Raw genomic sequence first — 18,340 nt, forward strand, 5'->3', positions numbered from 1 at the left:
TTAAAGAATAGCATAATGTTCTTCCAGCACAAAAATAAAATGAACATATACCTTCATATTGAATTCAACTATTTGGATTATATATTTTTCGCTTTGGAGCCTATTTAAGCAATATAATCCATCATATTCTTTAGTCAAGACGTCAGAATGATATGGTTTTTTTTAAAACGGGTACTAGATGGAGGAGCGGTTGGAAAGTTATGGAAATTCCAATTATATTTAGAGAAAATCCGGAAGGATTTTTGTAAATCCAAGTTATAATTGTTAAATTTCAAAATTTTAGGTGTCTTAGAAGTTTTTGATGGTGATGAATTTATTTCCACCATCAAAAACACAATTCAAACACAGCGTCTACAAGATTTTTTTGCTCGGAATCCGGTCGTCAGGCAATCCTCAGCTTCGTTAGACAACTCCTTTTTTAAAATATAGATTTAGATAGAGAAGTAATTTTTAATGTGAAATTAAATTATTTGATTTATGTTGAAATCATTTGAAAATATTTCTTTGAGTTGTAATTATTTTTGGCTTAGAACTTTTTTTTTGGTAGAAGTCTCTTTTAAAGGAAATATTCTCTTCCACCAATTAAATATCATCATGTTTATCCAAAAAGTTTGGATATGCTAATCTACCAACTAATATAAATAAAAAATAGCAAACTAAAATAATATCCTATATTTTTATATACCATTTATTATAATAAAATAAAAACTATATCGGTGAAATTCTTTATTATTGAGAGATTGGTCCATGGGTTCCTTTTGCCCCTATAAGGTTTTAGGCTATCTTTAAGGATGATGGAATTTGCTTTTGTTCCTTCTAAGCCACATGAATTCTTCGTATGATACTTGATCTCAACGTTCTTAGTCACTTGAGAAACCATTATATGTATCCCAAAAATTGTAAATTGTTCCAAACTTTCCTTCAATGATCCTAATTGTATGGACGATTTCTTCACGTTGATCCTCCTTATTTTTTAGAGCTTGAACAGTTTGAGTTTTGACCAACCAACATGTTTCTTCTATTCTAAAGAACTTCACCTCTGAGGTTCTAGAGTATACTAGGCCTTTAACCCATCCATCCAATTCATCCAAGATTCGATTTCAACTTAAAGTTTTCCTTTTCTCCTTAACCCTCCTTTCCAATTCATCAATTTTTTATTTATCCAACTTATGGATCCATTCATGGATGAGCCTTATAACCTCCATGGCATCTTTAATGACCCTAGACATATGCCTCAAATTCACAAAGCTCAGTGCACTTAAGGAGAAAATCTACGGTTATTTTCCTTTCCCATTCGTGGATTTACCCACATTTATTTTCATTTTGAATAAAATGGATAAGTGCCAAGGGAACTTAACCCCCTTGTAGTCGATGCCATGAAATTAACCCATTGTGATAGGAAACCCAACAAGGACATTGCAATTAGGAACCTTGAAATTGAGGGCCTCCAAATGAATGTAATGAAACCACCTAATCCCTATAGAGTGGAGAAAATCCCACCCTCCTCACTTTGACTAAGATATTAGACACAAACCAAGCATAGATGCAAAAGAAAATAAGAAAATTACAGAAGACCTCATGCCACCAATTCTCCAAAGAGGTTGTAGACCACTTGTACAGTAGGGAGGCCATTTGTTTCCTTCTTGATACTTCTTAAATCATCTAAGTGATTTCCTCCACCATTAAATATGTAACACCCCCTCCTCCCAAGTCCACCCAAGCAACCGACCATCCAGGGTAAACATGTGACCAGAAAGGTCACTATAATGGATTCAACTTCCTTGGTGACCTTAAGGAAATGGAATTGATGGAACATATCAAACAAACCCATCTACATCAGCAACAACACCCTGAGGAGACATGTCAGCGACTCAGACATCTTTTCCCTTAGTCCCACTAATGTTTTAAGCCTTTTAACCCTTTGTCGCTCTCATGCTATAGTCATGAAAGCATCCAGAAGCTAAAGTCGCTCTCACATGCCTATGTGTCAGCATCCCTAAACTCTTTTTAGCAGACCTGTGCCAACGTCCCGGAGATTTGAGCCACTTCTCTAGCCCAGAATCTCACCCTCTGCCCAGAACTTGTTACAACTTCCAGAATCCATCAAAGACATGATAACAAGATAAAAAAATCAAAATTCAACCTCAGGAATAGGTCTGAGCATCCCCAACCAGGACTGGCATTATTTCAAATACTTGACATCAATGCAACCTACAGGTCTAGGATACAAGATAGAGCATTAATGGATGAAAGAAATTATGAAACATAACCAGAAGGATCACCACCTTCTCCATTGAATTGTTATAACATCAATTAGGTCTTTCATCCACCCATTTAACAATTACAAGTAAATACATGAAATAACCATGACATGAACCAGTCATATAACCATGCTTATAACTAGCATAAAACCATATAAATATCAAAGTTGTGACAACCATTAAATCCACATATAAACTAGTCCAAAAGCAAGAGAACTTAGCTTTTATTAATCATAGGAAAGTCCGACCAGGTTCGGGACTTCCACGTACCACCCGACCATAGACATGGTTGAACCAAATCTCTCTTTCAATCAATCACCCCTGTGTCATATTCCAAGCATGAATGTGGGATCTCTTAGTACAACCAAACTAAGAACAACCAAGGGAATCCAGAGGTTAAACCACCTCCACCCTCATCAAACAGTGATCACACCAAACTCGGTGCTCTGATCAAAATTGAACCGAACTTCGAATGCCATCCGGAATCCATCACTATCCTTGAGGAATTTTCCATCTCCTTTTCTCAAAGACTTTGTCGCAATCCAATCATGGATCACTAGGCCCTAAACCGAGACCAGTCTCTTGGGATTTACGCAATCCAAGGCGCATCACTAGGCCCTAAACCAAGACTCCTCCCTTAGGCTTTATTGTGTATCCCAACTAAATAGGTCAAGGGATTTGTAGGCCTTTGGGAATGATACTTAAGACCGCCTTTGCCCCAGATTCCAAAATCCATCTAGCAAACCAAAGCCCAAAACCAAGATAAACATCCCAACATGCCATGGCATCCGGGAAAAGGCAAGGCTAGGCTGGAAACCACTGTCATAATCTGGAAAAACCATGCACCAAGAGTAAGAGAACCATGCAAAAACATGCAAACCCATGCATGTCCAAACCAGTTAGGAAATCACACATGAAAGAGGTTACCTGCAAGTATTCCTATTGAAGCTACTTAATCCTGCTTTTCTTCTTTGTTCCTTGCTTCCCTTTCATTTCCTTTGCTTGCTTTTCCTTCCTTGCTCCAAATGCTAAAGTGCTCCAAGAAAACTCTAAGTGACCAAGAGTGAGAGAGAGTAATGAGAGAGCTCCAAACTTGAGCTGAGAAAATGTTACCAATTGATCCTCAAAAGCCTTTTTATTAATGAGGCCTCTATTTTCTTCATTTTCCATTATTTTTCTTAAATTTTCTCCTCACATGCAACCTGTGACCTTTCACCTTACTTTTCTCCTATTTTCCTTTATTGCCATAAATAAATGTGCCAAAAATGCCATTTTTTCCTTTTAATGTCTTTGCCTTAGCCTTTTCCATTTTTCCTTAGTCAAAACACACATCCAATTATGCCCACTAAGATATCTTTGCCCAACATTCAGCTTGGAATAAGTATCCCTTAACCGTGGTCTTATTTTTCCTTTATTAACTTTTATTACATGGAATTTTCATCGGGGCTATTACAAAATAACCATTCATCCAATCTTGTTAGAGGAATCTTCATTTTTAACTACAATTTATTTTCCTCACCACAATTTCATCATGAGAGCACGCTGTGGCGCCACTCCATAAATCATTGCACCTTCCACTTGACAAAATGCACATGAAATATATTTACAGCCTCACCTCCTTGATACAATTATTAATTAGCATCATTTAGGAGGGGGTTCATACTCCCTCCTATAACCTCACTCATCCTTACATTCTCATCCATGAGAACTAGCTAATGGATGAGATGCCAGGTGTTAATGCAAGGAAAAGTGGTAATTAATCAACATGCAAAGCTGGTCATCTCCCAACTTATTGACACCCCATAAGAAGGTCATGTTGCAATCATATTCGTTAAGTTTATGAGATATAATATACATATATCCTTCCAAGTTAAGCACACAATAATTGTGATTACCATCACTTAATAAACATTAATCTACCAAACTTTTGTGAGGTTCTTTCACTATTATTCATGAAGATATTCCCATCACATAAACTATGATGATAACTTTATACTTATGATGGTGATAACTAGATATCTATGATGATAATGGAGTATAACACATTTCATTTTTAAACAACAAATTAATGTAGATCCATTTCAAGTCTAGATCTATCATGCTAGGGGGATGGGTTGTGTTAGGTCCCTAAAATACTAGTGTATTCCCTTATTATTATTGTCATTGTAGCCCTTATTGTTATTGTTGTGCCCATGTTGTCCCCATATTGTTATTATTGTGCCCCATAGAAGCCCACTATTGTTATTTTTGTGCCCTTACATTATTATTGTTATGTTGACTCTAATTATATTGTGATCCCTTAGACTCCTATACATAGAAAGGAGGTCTTGTCATTTGTATCATCCAAGAATTGTTCATTTGTGTAATGTAAAGGAGGTTTCCCCCTCATAGAGGCTACATTTTAAGTTGTTGATCTATCTCTTTCCTCTATTTTGTGAGTTGGTTGCATAACAATTGGTTTCAGAGGTTTGCATTCTAGGGTTTCGCTGCTTCAAACAAGTCATCGTGGATTTTTTGCTATAACGTTTTTTATACAAATCTTCAAAAGCTTAAATTAAAACCCATTTGAGATGAAATCATGATGAACCACATGACAAAATTTCAGATATTTCTTCAATATATTTTCGGAGATATGAACTAAAGAAATTAGGGTTTTTGGAGGCTCCCGAATTGGATCTCAAATAGGTCACCTTGGGAAAATCATCATAACTTTATCTCTGAGCATCTTATTCAAATTTCGTAAAAAGTAGCAGAAATAAGATGAACATTAGTTTTTGGGTATCATTTTTATAAGCTATGGTCAAAACAGTGACAGAGGCATGTCGTACAAGTTTGTTGTACTGAACTAGTCTATAATTAGGTCATCACGGAAGATTGGGAATAAATATTTCTTCGAGAATCCAATTGCGATCAAACTTGTGGGGTTGGAAAGAAGACGCATAGCGATATCACAGGCCAAAATTTTAGAACTTGGAGATACGAAACTACAGAGTTCTAGGCATTTCAAGATCGAACTCACAAAAAAAAACTTGTTTGAGAAAGTAGTTTGAAGTGATTCAAAGGGTATTTTGAAGCTTAATTATTATTCATTGATGACTTGAAGAAAGAAAATGGAAACACCTAGTAAGCAACCTAAAATCTCGACTATGACACATGAAGAAGAGGAAGAAATGCAACATGATATATCAAAATTACGAGACCATGTGCAACAAATTTCGCTTTCACAAAAAGTAATTAAAGCGAAGTTGGATGGTTTGAAGAGTGGAATGGAAGCTAATACCAATGGCATGGAAGTTAATATGGATGGTATAGAAGCAAAACTTAAAGGCAACGTGGAAGATTTGAAGACAAATTTGAAACGTTGCTACAAGAAATGCTTACTAATGGCGAAAGGGTAGTAAAGGAAACTCGTGATGAGAACAAAAGAAATGTTAGTCATGATTCCATAGACTCTAACATTTGATTGAAGACACACCATGTTCCAAAGATCGATATGAGGAAGTTTGATGGCAAGGATCTTATAACATGGATACTACAGATGGAGTAATATTTCAATATCCATAATGTGCAAGGCACACAAAAGGTGCGCATTGCAACTTTATATTTGGAACTCAATCAGTTTGTATGGTATCAATGGCTTTTCTCTCATAAACAAATTGTCATTTGGGAGATTTTTATGGAAGAAATGATAGCACATTATGAGGATACAAAAACTAACACCTTTTTCAGCCAATTGATAAATCTCAAACATGTTAGATGGTCCAAAAATAAAATATTATGATAGGTTATAAGTTAGAATAAAATAATTATTAATTTAATATTTTAAATTATTAATTATTAATCTAGAATATTTAATTATTAAACGTAGACATTTAGAATTAGAATATTGTTGTAAAAGATATGACTCTACAAATGTGTCATATCTTAGGCTCTAATTTAGGAGAATTGTTAGTAAGTTTTTTAAATAGCTTTTATTGTAAATGGACACTTGTTATTCTATAAGTGATCCATAATTAGAGGTAGTTAGAACATTGAGCTTATAAATAACTCATTCCAAGAGTGTTTTGTTGTTCGAGTGTAAACTCTTGCAAAAGTCTCGATGTAATTTATTTTCTTATTAATAAAATTACATGTCTGAGGACACTTCTGCCATTATTGTGGTATCAGAGCTCCAGTAATGCTGCAGTTGATATGAGGAGGAGATTCCAGCTCTACAGGCACATGGAAAACTCCATTAATTGGTCAGTTAATATTTGGTATTTAATTTTTTGGTTTTTTTTTTTGGAAAAGAAATTTAATTATATCATTGATTTTAGATTGAGTTGAAATCAATGGATTGCCTATCACAGTAGGCATTCATAAGTTTGAGCAATTGAGTGTTATGCTTAATCTGAAAAAAAATATATATATCTCTGCATTCATTTGGGCACTGTAAAGTACCACTTTTCTTTTCAACTGGAGCCCCATTTTTTTCTTGCAGCTGTGCTTGAATACCTAGCAGCTGAGGTTTCAAACGTTTTTTGCATTTGACATCCATCATGGTGCTTGAAGTGGCAAGGCGTTCTACTTGGCTATGGAACAGATGTTCTAGGCAATATCAGTGCCCTGATATTATTTTTAGTCCCCATGAGGAAATCGATGGAAGCCTCCTCAGATATATCTCTTGCAGTGCTTGAAACCTTCTTTGTATTCTAAACAGGCCACCAGAAATCCCAAATGAAGTAGAAATCTTCAGAGAAGGCCAAACTTGGTTTGAGATGTGAAGGAACTACCTACATGCTAGTGATACGGATCTCCAATGACCTGGTTGCGTAAGATGCTTGAACATGGTCTCCCAACATTCCTCTGGTAGTTCTTTGGATTTCCCTTCCATGTTGATATATAAAGTCTACCAGCTCGAACCAGAGTTTAGACAATCACCAAATATGACCCAATCGAATGCTCAGGCCCCTTTTCCTTCCCTACTCAATCAAAGAATCTAACTGCCAAATCAACATCACTAAGCAAATGTTGCAATACACCAGTAATAAGGCAGACATTCAATTGGGCTGTAAACTGCTGAAGAGAGTCCCAACGGCTTTGCATTATGCAGAACAGACATTGTGGATGAATCCCTCTTCTTCTATGGTTAATGGTGGAATGCGAATGTAAGGCAATAAAGAAGATCTTGTAATGTACTGATTGCTAAATGCGGGACGTAAAGAGTCTGGGCATGTACTGTATTTGCTCCAATTCCAATGGGGTTTCTGACTGTAACACAGTTGGTAGTGAATGCAATGGCAATTGGGATTCAGAAGGTTTTCTGTTAAAGCACAGTTTCTTGAGATTCTGGAAATTGAGAGAGTTGGATAACATCCAGATGATGAAGCAGCTGAAACTTGATATCTATGATCCCATGTTAATGTTCATCCATTGCTTGTGGTAAATGATGGTTTTTTTTTGTAATGGAGAAATAAGGTGGGTTGGGTAATTTCTCAAAGTGATTTTTTATTTAGAATCTATAAATTTGGATTCAATCGCATTGTAACTCAGTAATTTTACTTTGAGAGGGGGTGACATATTTTTTTACCAAGATTTGCAAGAGCAGTTTAAAAGTCAAATCTCGAAAGTTAATTTGTAAATATTTGAGAAATTGACTAGAGTCAAGTGCAAAGCTCAGTCATTTTTCTCCCCCAATGACTATACGAGGGTCAAGGCCAAGCCCCAATAGATCATTTTTTTTGTGTGTAGTGTGTTGCATGTTGTGTTGCCCATCTTGATATTTTTTTTTAGTCTGATTCTTGGTGTGAAGCTTCAACACTACAATGTCAAAGTTGATTAATTTGTTTTCTGGTTCCAATAAACTTGAAGGCACAAAATATTACAGAATATGGAAATGCCTCATCGAAAGAACTCTCATTTATAATGAACTTTGACATGATATATGTGATGGTGATATTAAGCCAAGTAAACCCACAGATGCAGCTGCACTAGCAAAATGGGAAGTCAAGAATGCCAAAGCATTAGCTCTCATTAAATATTCTGTTAAAGATGAAATGTATGTCCATATAGAAAATGCTACAGATGCATGGTCTGCTTTGCGAATATTTAAAGACTTCTTTGATACTCAGCCTGAATCAAAGAAAGTTGATCTACAATTAAAATAGTTGTAACAAAAATTGACAGGAGGAGGTGATGTCCTTGAATACATCTCCAGACTTAAGAATATTAAGTAGGAAATCATTAATGCTGGTTTTCAAGTAGTAGATGATAGTTTTATGGTCACAATTTTAATTGCTGTACTTCCTTCTTCCTACACAGATTTTTTGGAAACTCTACAATTAACTCGAAAGTTAGACAAGCTAAAGTTTAATAAGCTCTACGAAATTTTGACCCAACATGATAAAACCCTTGGGAAGAAAACGAAAGTTGGTGAAGATGTCTTTTTCACAGAGGCCAACACTATTAAATCATCAACTAACACTTCTAGAAGCAGAGGCAGAGGGAATTTCAATTAGAATCAAGCAGCACATAATGTACAAAGTCGTGGTCGAAGACAAAGCAGAGGAAACAACTTTAACAGTGGCAACAGTTCAGGCCAGAGTAATTTTCAAGGTAGAGGAAATAGTCAAGTAAGAGGAAATAATCAACGTAGAGGACAACCTCAAAACCAAAGTCAAAGCAGAGGCAGAGGACAGTCTCCAAGAAGGGGAAGAGACTTAAGTAAAATTATGTGTCAAAGATGTAACAACGCTGGACATTATGCTGAAGATTGTCAAACTTCTATTGATAAAATCTCCAAGTTTCATCAACACTCAGCACAATTTGCAAAAGATCAAGATGATGATGGTTCAGAATATGTCTTTACTTCTATGCCGGCATTACAAATTTCTACCTACCTTAAAAGTTATTATGAAGATGCTTGGATATTGGATTCAAGAGAAACTCAGCACATGACTTATCGACATGACTTCTCTTGGAATTTTCAAGATTGCCATCTTTATTCCATCTTTCTTGCAGATGATACAAAACATACTCCTTATGGAAAAGGTGCAGTTAAAGTTTCTCTCCTTGGCATTGGAGAAAAACTAATTTCAAAGGTATGGTATGTACCAACCATTAAGAAGAATTTGTTATCTTTAGTCACGATTCGACAAGACGGACATCACATAATTATGGAAGATGGCTTAGTTAAGATTAATTTAGTCAAACAGAGCTTGCAAATTGTGATGACAGGTTATGAAGATGGAAAAATATTAAGGATGAAAGGGACAGTTATTCCAAGGCATTCTGACTTTGTTGGGGCAATGACTACAGGAATTTCACCTATAATATTATGGCATGTAAGATATGGACATTTAGATTTTGATAGTCTTTCTCAATTGCAAAAACAAGGGATGGTGAAGGGAATTCCAACTTTCAAAAAGGAAAATGCAAAATGTGAAGCTTGCATTTATGGAAAACAAAGTTGAGAAAGTTTTCCAATAAGTTCATGGCATGCAAACAGGCTACTACAACTAGTTCATAGTGATGTTTGTGGACCACTACAAACTTCATTCAGTGCTTGCAAATATTTCTTACTTTTCATTGATGATTTCAGTAGAACGACTTGGGTTTATTTCTTAAAGCAAAAGTCAGAAGCATTTGAAAAGTTAAAATTTTTTCACCAACTTGTTGAAAATGAAGTCAAAGAAAATATAGGAACTCTTAGGACAGATAATGGGGGAGAGCTCACTTCAAATGAATTCAAATCTTATTGTAGCAATAATGGCATAAGAAGACATCTTAAAAATTTTTACACTCCACAACAAAATGGAGTAGTAGAAAGAATGAATGACACCTTGTTAGGAATGGTGAGATCAATGTTAACTTTCAAAAATTTAAGTCCAACATATTGGGTAGAAGCAATTCATACAGCTGTCTACTTAGGAAACAGATCTCCAACTACTTCTTTAGACGGAATCACACCTTATGAAACTTGGTTTGGTTTCAAACCTCGAGTTAAATATCTTAGAGATTTCGGATCAATATGTTATGCCTTTGTTCCGAAAGAAAAAAGAAATAAGCTTGACTCAAGAAGTTTGAAATTCACAATGATTAGATATTCTGATGAGAAGAAAGGGTAGCGTGTTTTGACCAATGAAAAATTTATTGTGAGCAAGGATGTAATTTCTTATGAAACAGAGAGTAAGAGTGTTGAAGAAATCAAAATTGTTCTTCAAAAGTTAGAAACTAAAGGCAATCAAAGAAAAGGAAATATGCAAAGTCAACCAAATTCACCAAATTGGTATGAACTTAATTTTCCTTCACCTGAAGATGATTCATCCAGTCTATCTACTTCAACAACACCATCTGGATCTTCTAGCAGTTCATCAGCATCTCCAACTAGTAGTAGTTCTTCAGACAATGATTCTCCATCTCCAGAATCTTCAACTGATCGACGAACATCAATTTACAATAATCCTCTTTACAATGATGGTGATTTTTCACAATCTCAAACAAGTGAGCATCAACTACCAAAATGGGTAGTTCAAATTTTGAAAGATGTACAGCCTGATAAGTAGAATAAAACAGTTACAAGGAAGTCACACAGAAGTGAAGGCAATTTTGCCTTGCTAGCAAATGATTTTACTAAACCTTCTGCATAAAAAGAAGCAGTAAAACATAAAGAATGGAAACAGGCTATGATTGAAGAATATCGAGCAGTAATTGATAACAACACTTGGAAACTTGTTGATTGTCCTCAAAATGTTAAACCCATAGGATGCAAATGGGTTTATAGAATTAAGTACAACCAAAATGGAGAACTTGAAAAGTATAAAGCAAGACTTGTGGCTAAAGGTTTTGTGCAACAGGAAGGCATTGATTATGAGGAAACTTTTGCTCCTACAGCTAAATGGAGCACCATCTAATTAACACTTGCATTGGCCGCTCAGAAAGGATGGAAAGTTCATCAAATGGATGTAAAAAGTGCTTTTCTCAATGGGGATTTACAGGAAGAAGTGTATATGACACAACCACCAGGTTTTGAAATTGAAGGGCAGGAACATAAAGTCTGCAAATTGATCAAGGCTTTATATGGGTTAAAACAAGCTCCCTGAGCTTGGTATGCAAAAATGGATGAATACCTTAGGAAAGTTGGTTTTCAATGAAGTGAATCTAATGATACTTTGTATGTGTGACAATAGGGTAAATATCTAGTGATTCTTGTTATGTATGTAGATGATTTGATCATTACTGGAAATAATGATGATCATATTGCATAGGTGAAAACAAAGTTACACGCAGGTTTTAAGATGACAGATTTGAGATTACTTCACTACTATCTTGGAGTTGAAGTCTTCCAATGTCCACATCATATTTTCATTTCTCAGAGTAAGTATGCAGCAGAGGTTTTTCAGCGATTTGGAATGTAGGATTGCAAGCCCGTACTTACCCCCATGGAGCAAAACTTGAAACTTTTAAAATTTGAAGGGGGGGAAATGGTGGACAGCATTACTTATAGACAGTTGATTGGGAGCTTGATTTATGTGACAAACACTCACCCTGATCTATCTTATGCAGTTAACATTCTTTCATGTTTTATGCAGGAACCATGAGATAGCCACTGGAAGGCTGCCAAAAGAGTTCTTCGATATATCCAAGGAACAAAAGATTTTGGTCTTCTTTACACAAAGACTAAAAACTTTGTACTTGGTGGATTTTCAGATGCCGACTTTGCTGGAATTATTTATGATCGAGCATCAACATCATGTTATTTAATGAGCATGGGGTTAGCAGCAGTGTCTTGGAGTTGTAAGAAACAAGCTACAGTGGCCACTTCTTCAGCAGAAGCCAAGTACATTTCAGCATGGGAAGCAGCATGTGAAATTGTTTGGTTGCACAAAATTTTGCAAGACTTGGGCATTTCTTAGGCAAAAGCTATGTCATTATTCATTGGCAGCCAGTCAGCCATTAAGCTTGCCTAGAACCTAGTTTTTCATTCAAAGACAAAGCATGTGGACACCAAGTATCATCATATCAGATCTCTCATTGCCAAGGATGTCCTTGAGCAGTAATTGATAACAACACTTCGAAACTTGTTGATTGTCCTCAAAATGTTAAACCCATAGGATGAAAATGGGTGTTGGGTTGTGTTATATTCTTTCCACGACTAACCCACATAGTGATTTGGGGGTTAGAAGGGGGGCGGAGCCCCCCCTTTGTTGCGCCGATTGCACAATGGGGGGGTCACATGGGGGCAGCAGCCCCCCCTGTCTGGGGGGTTCGAGGGGCGGGGTAGCCCTCCTCTACGGGGTTCGGGGCAACACCCCGGGAATTTTTGGAACCTATATTAGGTTGGGCAAACCTACCTATGGTTTTCGATCCATGGTATTGGAAGCTTTGGCATGTATAAATATGTATTGTAAGATTGAAAGGAATATAATGAAAAATCAAGCTGGTAGTCCGGTTTTGGGATCCAAGGGAAATCTCTGTGTATATGTGTTTTATGTGTTATGCTCTCGCATTGTTTATTTTTCTGTGATTTAGAATTTGTATGAAGGTAATTTCTATACAGGGTTAAAACCTACATTTGGTATCAGAGCAGTTTTGGCTTAAAGGTGACGCCTTTGTTGCTGAGGGGTTTCACTCGGGCCTGTGGTAGACCCTGTTCAGTGGGAGATTTGCGAGATAAATTCTGGTGGTGAAAGAAGATGGTGAGCAGCGGAAAGATAGAGATCGAGAAGTTCAATGGTCAGAGTTTTGAGTTGTGGAAACTCAAGATGGAGGATCTGTTGGTGGATAAAGACCAGTGGATCGCGGTAGATCTAGGTACTAAACCAACGAGAGTGACCGATGAAGAATGGAAGAAGTTGGATCGGAAGGCAAAGAGCACAATACGATTGTGTGTCTCAGATTCAGTATTGCTAAATGTATCAGGGGAAGCTACGGCGAAGGCTTTGTGGGACAAGTTAGGGACTTTGTACCAATCTAAGTCTCTGGTGAATAAACTGTTCCTGCGGAAAAAGCTGTATAACCCGAGGATGAAAGATGGAGACTCGATGACAGAGCATCTGAACGCATTTAATACTGTGGTAAGTTAGTTAGCGTCTGTTCATATTAAAATTTCAGATGAAGATAAGTGCATCAGTTTGTTGTGTTCTCTACCAGATTCGTGGGATAGTCTAGTTATTGAAATAGGTAGCAATGCAACTGCTTTGCAGTTTGATGAAATAGTCTCAGCCTTGCTGACGAAGGAGATGAGACGGAAAAATATGGAGAGCCAGAATGGTGATGCCTTGTCTGTATGAGGATGGTCCCAGAATAGAAACAAAAATAAGTCATCGAGTGGGAGATCTAAATCTAGAGGGAGATCTAAATCTCCAGGAAAACTTGTAAAGGTGGTATTCTGGGAATGCGGAAAGGAAGGGAACTTCAAAAGGGACTGTAAATCTAAAGCTCCTAATAAAGGAAAGGGATCTGATGATGCTCCTTCTGCAGAGGCGAAAACCACCTCAGATGAAGGTGGGGATGTGTACTTGGCTTCTTCAAGTACACATGTAGATCATGAGGCATGGTTGATTGACTCAGGTGCATCCTTTCACTTCACTCCCCATAGAGAGTGGTTCTGTGAGTATGAGAAATATGATGGTGGTGATTTCTTCCTAAGAGATGATAGGAAGGCTAGAATCATTGGTCGCAGAAAAGTAAAGTTGAAGTTGCAAGGTGGAAGGGTTATAACACTTCCGGGTGTTCTACATATTCCTGCACTGGCCAAAAATCTGATTTCTATAAGCAAGTTGGATGATGCAGGTGTAAAAACAGTGTTCGAGAAGGATACCTGCAAGATGGTTCCAGGAGCACTGGTATTGATGCGGGGAGTTCGGACTAGAACTCTGTACAAGCTGCAAGGTAGCACTGTTGTTGATGGGTGCAACAGTTCTGTGGTTCCTAAAAGTGCAGCTGAAAATCTAGTGGTCTCTGGAGAGAAGACCATGTTGTGGCATCAAAGGCTTGGACATATTGGAGAGAAGGGCCTTCGAATACTTCATGCTAAAGGTATGGTAGAAGGTATGAGTAATAGCTCTCTAGATCTTGATTTCTGTGAAAATTGTGTATATGGGAAGCAAAATCGGGTGAGTTTCCCCTCTGGTGCTAAGAGGGCGAAACAGATATTAGAGCTTGTGCACAGTGATGTGTTTGGACCTGTGAAGGTTCCATCACTGGGTAAGTCTGTGTACTATGCATCATTTATAGATGACTTCTCAAGGAATACATGGATATATTTTCTTAAGAAGAAATCTGAAGTCTTTGACAGGTTTAAAGGATTTAAGGCTCTGGTGGAAAATAAAATAGAGAAGAAGATAAAGGTGCCGAGGACAGATAATGGTGGAGAGTTTTGTAGCAAGGAATTTGAAGAATTCTGTAAGAAGTGTGGTATAGCACGGCAGAAGACTACTCCATATACACCTCAGCAAAATGGAGTTGCAGAAAGAATGAACAAGAAGTTGATGGAAAGGGCACGAAGCATGCTCAGTAGTGCCGGGTTCGAACAAGAATTCTGGGCAGAGGCGGTGGATACTGCATGTTACTTGGTCAACAGGTCACCTTCATCAGCGTTGGAGGATAAGACTCCACAAGAATGGACTGGTAAGAAACCCTCTCTTTCACATCTGAGGGTATTTGGATGTGATGCATATGTACATGTTCCAAAGGAGAAACGAACCAAGTTGGATAGTAAATCTGAAAAGTGTGTCTTTATTGGGTATAAGGATGGTTTAAAGGGTTATAAGATTTGGAACCCAGTCACACGGAAGGTTGTGTACAACCGAGATGTGGTGTTCAGAGAGGTAAAAATGTTATTAAACATGAAGTCCAACCAAAGGAACCTGAGAAGATAGAGTTTGAGCTAAAGGAGGAAGAATCAGACTTTGCAGCAGAGGAGGAATCAGAAGATGAAGAGCCACAAACTCCGGCTGTGAGAAGATCAGTTCGAGAAAGAAGGCAGCCAGAAAGGTATAGTCCTTCTATTTTCTGTTCAAATTTTGCTTTGTCTATTACTGATGATGATCCCAGAACTGTGAAGGAAGCAGTAGATTCAGAGGATGGAAAACTCTAGAAAGAGGCCATGGTTGATGAAATCGCATCTTTGCACAAAAATGAGGCTTGGGATCTGGTGGATTTGCCGACTGGAAGGAAACCCATTGGCAGCAAATGGGTGTTCAAAAAGAAGGCAAATGCAGAAGGGAAGGTGGAGAAACACAAAGCTTGGTTGGTAGCAAAAGGTTATTCCCAGGTGCCAGGAATTGATTTTGGTGATATTTTTTCTCCTGTTGCCAAGGTAACTTCTATTAGGTTACTTTTATCTGTTGCTAATACTTTTGATTTTGAGGTAGAACAGATGGATGTGAAGACAACATTTCTTCATGGGGATTTGGAAGAGGAAATCTACATGAAGCAACCTGAAGGCTTTGTGGTGAAGGGTAAGAAAGAACTAGTATGCAAGTAAAAGAAGTCTCTGTATGGGTTAAAACAGTCACCAAGGATGTGGTATCAGAAATTTGATACATTTATACGGGGACTTGGCTTCACCAGAAGCAAAGTAGATCACTGTGTGTATTTTAAATTAATTGGTGACCATGTTATTTATCTGGTCTTGTATGTGGATGATATGTTGTTGGTTGGAAATGACAAAGAAATTATCCAGGATTTGAAGATCTAATTGTCCTCCAAATTCGACATGAAAGATCTTGGTGTTGAAAACTATATTTTGGGCATGGAAATTAAAAGAGATCGGGCAAAGAGGAAGCTCTGGTTAAACCAGAGGAAGTATGTCGAGATAATACTGCAGAGGTTTAATATGCAGGATAGTAAACCGGTGAAGGTTCCTATTCCTGTAGGTGTGAGGTTATCTGCTGAACAGTGTCCCAAGACACAAGAAGAGGAAGAGGATATGTCCCATGTTCCATATGCGAGTGCAGTCAGTAGCCTGATGTATGCAATGGTCTGTACTAGACCAAACATTGCACATGCAGTGGGAGTATTGAGCAGGTTTATGTTAAAACCAGGGAATGAGCACTAGACAGCATTGAAGCGAGTTTTTAGGTATTTGCGTGGCACTAGTGATTATGGTTTGTGCTACCAAGGAAGACCAGGATTGGACAGAGTGTTGGATATTCGTGGCTTTGTTGATGCAAACTGGGCTGGAGATCTGGATCAGAGAAGATCTACAATTGGGTATGTGTTTAACCTATTTGGAGGTGCAATTAGTTCGATGAGTAAGAAATGATCTGTAGTGGCACTATCAACTACAGAGGCAGAATACACGGCAGCCACTCATGCAAGCAAGGAAGCAGTTTGGTTGCAGAGATTGTGTTCAAGTATGGGGTTAGTACAGGGAGCTATAAGAATAGACTGTGACAGCCAGAGTGCAATTTTCTTGGCAAAGAACCCTGCTTATCATTCAAAGACAAAGCACATTGATGTTCAGTATCACTTTGTGAGGGATATGATAGAAGACAAAAAGGTGTTGCTGGTAAAGGTGGACACTTTGAAGAATATTGCAGATGCATTGACAAAATATGTTTGCTCTGAGAAGTTCTCTTGGTGTAGAGAAACAATGGGCATTTCAGGGCTGGAAAAATGACTAAGCTCTCCTGTGGCCCCGTGTGGAAAGAAAACAACAAGTGGAGATTGTTGGGCTATGTTATATTCTTTCCACGACTAACCCACGTAGTGAACCAGGGGGTTAGAGGGGGGGTGGAGCCCCCCCCCTTCGTTGCACTGATTGCGCAGCGAGGGGGTCACGGGGGGGACGACAGCCCCCCCTGTCTGGGTGGTTTGAAGGGGGGTGGGTAGCCCCCCTCTACGGACCCTATATTAGGTTGGGCGAACCTACCTATGGTTTTCGGTCCATGGTTTTGGATGCGATGGTTTTCGGTCCATGGTATTGGATGCTTCGGCATGTATAAATATGTATTGTAACATTGAAAGGAATATAATGAAAAATCAAGTTGGTAGTCCTGGTTTTGGGATCCAGAGGAAAATCTCTGTGTATATGTTTTTTATGTGTTATGCACTCGCATTGTTTATTTTTCTATGATTTAGAATTCATATGCAGGTAATTTCTATACGGGGTTAAACCTACAATGGGTTTATAGAATTAAGTACAACCAAAAGGGCGAAGTTGAAAAGTATAAAGTAGGACTTGTCACTAAAGGTTTTGCGTAGTAGGAAGGCATTGATTATGAGGAAACTTTTGCTCCTATAGCTAAATGGAACACCATCTGATTAACACTTGCATTGGCCGCTCAGAAAGGATGGAAAGTTCATCAAATGGATGTGAAAAGTGCTTTTCTCAATGGGGATTTACAGGAAGATGTGTATATGACACAACCACCAGGTTTTGAAATTGAAGGGCAAGAACATAAAGTCTGCAAATTGATCAAGGCTTTATATGGGTTAAAACAAGCTCCTCGAGCTTGGTATGCAAAAATGGATGAATACCTTAGGAAAGTTGGTTTTCAATGAAGTGAATCTGATGATACTTTGTATGTGCGACAACAGGGAAATATCTGGTGATTCTTGTTATGTATGTAGATGATTTTATTATTACTGGAAATAATGATGATCATATTGCACAGGTGAAAAAGGAGTTACATGCAGCTTTTAAGATGACAGATTTGGGATTACTTCACTACTATCTTGGAGTTGAAGTCTTCCAATGTCCACATCATATTTTCATTTCTCAAAGTAAGTATGCAACAGAGGTTTTTCAACGATTTGGAATGCAGGATTGCAAGCCTGTACTTACCCCCATGGAGCAAAAGTTGAAACTTTCAAAATTTGAAGGGGTGGGAATGGTGGACAGCATTACTTATAGATAGTTGATTGGTAGCTTGATTTATTTGACAAACACTCACCCTGATCTATCTTATGTAGTTAACATTCTTTCATGTTTTATGCAAGAACCATGAGATAGCCACTGGAATGATGCCAAAAGAGTTCTTCAATATATCCAAGGAACAGAAGATTTTGATCTTCTTTACACAAAGACTAAAAACTTTGTACTTGGTGGGTTTTCAGATGCCGAATTTACTGGAATTATTGATGATCGAGCA

Source organism: Pinus tabuliformis, chromosome Q (assembly GCF_031772625.1).
Source record: "Pinus tabuliformis cultivar Carrire ecotype Pingquan chromosome Q, CPIR1, whole genome shotgun sequence".
NCBI classification, from domain to species: Eukaryota; Viridiplantae; Streptophyta; class Pinopsida; order Pinales; family Pinaceae; genus Pinus; species Pinus tabuliformis.